The sequence below is a fragment of the Rhinolophus ferrumequinum genome, chromosome 13 (genome assembly GCF_004115265.2).
Source record: "Rhinolophus ferrumequinum isolate MPI-CBG mRhiFer1 chromosome 13, mRhiFer1_v1.p, whole genome shotgun sequence".
NCBI classification, from domain to species: domain Eukaryota; kingdom Metazoa; phylum Chordata; class Mammalia; order Chiroptera; family Rhinolophidae; genus Rhinolophus; species Rhinolophus ferrumequinum.
This window is the reverse complement of record NC_046296.1, coordinates 50,318,607-50,325,541: the sequence shown is the minus strand read 5'-3', so window position 1 is coordinate 50,325,541 and position 6,935 is coordinate 50,318,607.

Genomic DNA, 6,935 nt, shown 5'->3' with positions numbered 1-6,935 from the left:
TCTCACCTGTGGAATGTGAGGGTTGTAAGCATCTGAGAAGCCTGGTTTCAGGCTGGGTTTCTTCTCTGTCTTATTTAAGAATAACTGACCATGCTCAGCTCTGCTCTGCCCTCTACCGCCTGGGGATGAGTAACGCAGACAGCCCAGCGCCTGGCCTTCTGCCTGGGAGCTGCTCTACCTGCTGAGGGATGGTGGGGAGGGGTCTTAGGGGCTCCACCAGAGGAGCCACAGGGCCCCCTCCGCCCACCACGCATGTGGACACAGCACCCACATCTCAGTATCTGAGCTCAATGGTTTGAAGCACACACCTCCTGCCCCAGCCCCCACGTCCCTGCTCTGGCCCCAGGTGTCCTTGGGGGAAATTACCTTGCTGTCGTGGTAACTTCCACGTCTACCAGCAGTGAGTTATTCCAGTCCCCAAACAGAAGAGCTTGCAGACCAAAGCAAGAGGCTCACATCACACGGTAGATTCAATTGATTTAAAACACAGGGAAGCAGGGGGACAGGGTAGCTAACACACCAAACACATTGTGGGAGGGAGCGGAAGCACCACGTGACTGCGTGCTGGGTATGCAGAGCTCCTAGGTCCTGCCCCTCTGTCACACCAGCCCTTCCTGCTGCCGGTGTGGTCGCAAGCTAAACTGAGGCTTGAGCAAGGAACCCAAGAGACTGAAGGCGCTCGGGCCCAACAACGCTATGCTCTATCAGAGAGACACGAGGCCACAGCTGGAACTTACCAATTAGTCAGCTGAAGGCCATGGCTGTTTGTCTGCATTTCTAGGCTAGAACGGGACCATCTGGGCATCACCAATGGGCAGCTGATGGAAGATTGAGTGCCTCGTGGGTCTCGTGTGTGTTTGATGTTTCCACTATTTGGTGCTTCATGTACCTCATGTTTATTTAGTGTGAATCATGAATATTCAGTGCCTACTCAGCTCTTTCATTTCTCCCTATCTGTTAACACGCGTGGTTCCCTTTCTCTATCTACCTCTCGCCTGTCTTTCAAGCCATTTGCTTCTACACTTAGTTTTCTCTACCCTCGTTATTTATTCGTTTCTGAGCAGAATGACGTATCCTCAAATTACCCAGCAAATGCACATGACCTCAGGTCTGTTGTGAGAACAATGACCCCCCTCAACTGCCAACCCCACTTTACAATTTGCAAAGCTCTTTCATATTCACAATCTTATTTAATCGTGGCTACCATCCTGTGAGGCAGGCATTACCATCCCATTTCAGAAGATGAGTGCACTGACACTGGACAGATTAAAAGACTTTCCATAGGCCACACAGTCATACACCCAGTTGGCAGAGGGGACATAAGCTCAAGACATCTGGCTTCTGGTCAAGTGTGTCTCCCATTTCACCAGCCCACCCCTGGATCATTTTCACTTCCTTTAAGACCCCCAACTCTCATGGCAGAACTCGCAGAATTCAGACCTCTTCTCCCAGCTGCTGAGCCTCGTAGACTGGCACAGCCTGATCTAAAGAAACCATCACATCTGGAAGGCTGGGTGCCAGACACACACACACACACACACACACACACACACACGCACACGCACACGGGTGTGGGGGGAGGGGAGAAAGAGAAAGCGAGACAGTTGGACAGAGAAAGAGAGAGAGAGAGAGAGAGAGAGAGAGAGAGAGAGAGAGAGAGAGAGAGAGAGAGAGAAGATGCAGAGCAATGAGCAGGCCTGAACAACAGCCTCATAGGACCGTTTCCTGGCAATGCCTGCAAACCTGACTGCATGTGCCCCGCCCCAGGGAGGAGCCTCCCTGCAGCTCACTCCCTCTAGAAGCTTGTCCACTCAGGCAGAGGCAGCAGCAGTTTGAGGAGTGCAGTATCTGCACCCCGAGAACACCATGGTCCTTTCAGCATTAAGCCCCCCAGCCAAAGGCACTCTAACAATCTCTGATTTCCTCCTTCTCACAGAAGCCAAAGACTAGGAAAAGAATGTTCTGCATGAGTCAGCCATCTGAGCTGCACCCAGGGGACCCTGACGACCCAAAATGAGAGTGAGGTTTAGTACACACACCAGCCTTGCTGTGGCGCCCGACCCGTGCCCACTTCTCCGAGTGTGCGCAATACCCACCGAGGGCATAAGAATGTAAGGGGTGGCCCAGGGGCCCACAGCCTGGTCCTCTGGCTCTGCCTGAGCTCGTGCTTCTGCATGAGGCTGTGCGGCCTCAGCAGGGCTGCCTCTCGCAGCCACTGTCGATGAACAAATTGGTCTGCTAGCTGGGTGAGTGGCACGTCAAGCGTGGTGAAGCTCCCTCTTGGGGAAGACTCGATGTGAGACCAATGGGAAGTCAAAACAAAGACAAGGATCATTTTGCTCATTTTCTTCAGCCAAAATGGAAATGAATCTGGGAAATGAATCCTTTGTACCAAAGCCCTCAGATAGATGTTTTTCAGGCAGAACCAAAGCATGGGTTTCAGGCATCAGAGCCCTGTGGCCTTTGGTTTTCTCTGGTTCAGAAAGCACCTGGCTTCTCCCCTGATGGAGTCCCAGGCCATTGCAGAGACGGGCCCTGCGGTGGGTCAGCATGACTCTGAGCTAAGCACCTTGATATGTGATCACACGTGACCCATACCATGTCCTCTGGACCAGAGACACGGGCATTAGCAACTCGCCAATGCTGACTTACCCTTGTCACTGGTGGAGCTGGACTCAAGCAGACACCTTCTTGTAAGGCCAACCTGTGCTCTTGGCAAATTTTTTACCTCCAACCAGAGGCAGACTTAGAAGTTCTATAGTTCAATTTCCTCCAACTGCACACATAACCTTCTTAAATAATTGAACTGAGAAGTTAGGGAACTCATCTGAGGCTCCATGGACAGCTTTCTAGGAGAACTAGAAATGCCCAGACTCCCTGACACGGTGAAGCCTGCTCCTTCCACCACCCCACCATGCCTATGTTGGGCTGCGGGACTGCCGGCCTCGTTTTCTTCTACAAGCAGGCAAAGCTGAGGCTTAGGATGGAGATGAGGACGTAACACCCAGGCCTCACCTTGGTCTGGGTTCAGGACTAGGATAAGCTACCTCCCACTGTTCACAGAGCTTTCGCTGTTACAACCGGAAAGAGAAAGGCTCTGGAACTGGAGCCACTGGGTGAATCCTTCTGGGAGGAGGAAATCCGAATGTGTAAGAGAAAATGATGTCCCAGTCTCTGGAATGTCAAGATGAAACATGTATGTCTTCAGATAGAGTCTGATGAGCTTTTCAATGGGAGTTTGAACCACCCCTTTGGTCAGGGCATGGCACCAAGTGAAACTGTACCTTATTCAACATCAGAAGGATCCTTTTAAAGGAAAATCGTATGTCTCCATAAGCAAATCTTATATATTAATATTTTCAGTTAGCAATTCAAATATCTGGAGATACTGACTTTTCAAATGACAGGATTCATATGAATTACTTCATAAATCATTAATTCATTCAATAAATGCCACATGTGAGCTAGACACTAAGCTAGGTGCTGGGTGCAAGAAAGCCTGGGCTGGGAGCAGTTGTATACTTCAAGGAGATGCATTTAAAACAAAGACTTAAACACAGTTTGGTTTTTTCAGAAACAAATACACTGCATAAAATAAAGAGCAGAGCATCAATTTAGAAAAACTAAGCAGAAAAAAAGAGGCGACAAAAGGAAAGTGAATCTGCGTGGGGCTGAAGCTGGTCCCTTGAGCTGAGTCAGGGGGCAGGACAGTCATCAGCCTGGGATTCCCAGACGGGGGGCTGAAGCTACCATCCAGTCCCACAGCCCTGGAGGAGCCTTTTTGTGGGAACAGCGCGCCATCTAGTGGTCAAACAGCCTCAGCACATGCCACAAATGAGGGAAGGAAGGTTTCCTCCCTCCTCCAGAGAAATCAGGTTGCGCTCACATCTTTCAAATACATTGCCCAATGCCAGAATCAATCCTATGTTATCTTACGATACCCTGTGAGGTGAGTGTTGTTCTCACCTTTATCTACCCTCAACCCCTCGTTGACCACTTGGGGCTCTGATGAGTAAATCTTCTGCTGCTTCTGAGGTTTGAGGTAAGCAGAGAGCGGGGTCTTTGTTTGACTTAAAAGGAGGTTTAATAACAAGATGGCCACTTTCTCAGGGATCCCTGGCGCTGGGTCCCTGACACTGGGGTCTGGGATAACCCTCTTGAGGCCACAGTTCAAGAAAGTGGCTTGATACATTCAGAGAGGAGACATGGAAGAAGAAGAGGAAAGTAAAAATGGAGTATGAGACCTTGTGTGTTCCAGAAGAGTGGTCACTCAGAGTGACCATGTTCTTTAAAACAAAATTTAAAATAAATAATAATAGTTGTTAAAAAATACTTTGCTGCCCAAGGGAAGAAAGAGGAGCTTCATTCATTGAGTGCCTGCAGCATGCTGGCATTATTGGATCTTCCTAATGACCCAGTGATGTAGACATTCTGGGCTCCATTTTACAAATGAGTAAACTGAGGTCCAATGTCACATGGCTACAATGTTTCTTCCCAACCTCTCCTAGCTTTCATTCCCATTGGATTTTATATCCCCGCTGTCCTCAGGACACTGAAAAAGTAGTGGTAGCTCAGGACTGTGGCCAGTGGTCCCAGAGGGCCATCTCCCCAGAGCTCCCCAGGAGCTGGACACACAGCTTGCTCCTCCTTAAAGCCAGGCAGAGCCTGGCTTAACCCATGAAACTCATTTCCTCCTTTTTTCCATTATAAATATAAATACATATATTTCATTGGGGAAACATCAAATTGAAAATCCTGGAGGCTAAAATCATTTCTCTAACCCAGCATGACAACAGGAAAGCAGTGCTATTTACAGTCAACTGCTGACTGCTCTGCCCAGGGCCCCAACCAGAATCTAGAAGGTTCTCTTTGGCGACTGACTTCTTATACAAAACATGAGAGAAGGAAAATTGAAAAAACAGGGCTAAGGAAAGTGCAGGTATTTTGGCCCCTCTTCTATTATCCTTTTCTTTCAGCTATTAGAGTCTGTTTTTCTTTTTCCCTGAGATTTTGAAAGCCAAGGACAGGACACACCCTGGAAAGCTCTGCCTGCTTGGGCTTGACCTGTGGACAAATCGACTTTCTGGACTCCCTGACCTCAACTACCTTGGCACCTGAGGACTGAGTCCTCACATCTCTTTCAGCAGACTCCTAGGATGCATAGTTTCTGCTTGTCTTGGTCGTGATAAAATTTCGACTTCTGGCAATTCCTGATGTCCACGACTCAGACCTTCAGCATGACTTCATCCTGACCCTTGCCCAGTCTATCCTGTCCCAGATCTTTACTTGTCCCCCATGCCCTGAAATGACAAAAGATGGGGAAGGTATATTTGGTTAGGGAGATGGCTTTGCCCCTGATCTCTAGCACTCAGCCCGGTGGGGGTGGTTGGAGGGGGAATTGGAGGGAATCGGTGGGGTGGAGGTCTGCAGGGCACAAGGCATCTGTGAGCTGCCACAGCGATACATAGGGGAATGAGAGTAGCACGTGAATGACATAGGAGGACAGTTGAGACCACCAAGAAGCCAGAAGCAGGGCTTTATCAGACTTAATTAACTTGGATATGAATCCCATCTACATCAAGCAAAACCATCACACTGTAGTCCAGGTGCCACGAATGAGCTAACGGCACCACCCTCCCACGCCCCGACAAAATCTCCAAAATCGCCTTCGTGGACCAAAGTAGTAACTATTTAATTAAAATAACTGTTTACAATGGCAGAATCTAAAGATAGAGACACTGATAAATAGACATAAAAGTCTTTTAAAGACTATGCATACATGATTATCATTTATAAAATCAGTAATACCTCATGTAGCTGGCACTTTACAGCACACCATTTTATATTTTATCATTTGGAATAAAGATTTCTCTAAATAATGTTCCTACCTCCTTAAGCCATGCTTTGAAAGCGCTTCCTCCTTCTCCTGCAGTGCCCATCTATCAGGCTGTGAAATTTCCTTTTCTTCTGCCAATGGACACACTTACCCATTGTTCAGCCCTCTCCTTTAGTCTGCTAAGGACTTGGAAATCAAACAGCCATGTTTGTTAGAATAGTTTGTAAATAAAGAAACATAGAATTTTAAGGAGTGACTCTGACGTGCAAAGCTGTAAGTAAAATGCATGGGCTTTGGGAAATGGCCTTTGTTCTTGTTTTCCACCTGGGTTCCGGATTGGTAAGGATGCTATGAAAGTGAGCTGTCGTGCTAGTTCAGACAAATCAGATATACTGACCATCCACTGACTAACGCTATGACGTAGCATGGATTTGCTATTCTTCTTTGAAGTAGGTGCACACACTTTCCGGACTGATTTGAAATGGATATGATAGTTCACAGATCATGTAAACAAACTGACACCTGTCATATATAGGAAGCACTTTGAGAACTTATGTGTTTTAAAACCACAGGTCCCCCCGCCCCCAAATCCAATCATCTGGAGATAATGTCAGCAGAAGACCACCCAGCGACCTCAGAGGCCACGGCCATCCCATCCCACTTGGATTCTGCCAGTTCTGTCTGTGCTCTTGAAAGCTCAGCATATCCCCAGCCCACACCCAAAGAGTTGAAACTTAGCCTGCGCCTCCACCAATTTACAGATGCTGCTACAATTGTCTAAGGGCAGAGCATGTCCTCTTCAGATCTTGAAACCTAGACTATTATTCCAAACGTGATGACACTTGGCACGTCTAAGGTCATTTCAATTGCACACCCACTGAGGCAGTATTGTATAGAGGTTAAGACACCGTCTCTGGAGTCATATTGCTTAGACTACGTCAGGTAACATCTGTGCTCTGACAAGGTTGTAGCCACAGGGAAGAAGACTTGGTCTTTACAAGTCCAAGGCAGAATTTGCTACTTCCTTTCCCTTTCTGCACGCTGGCCGTCCAAAGTGGAGATCTACAAACAAGACACCTTCCCAGCTGGGGAGGTGATG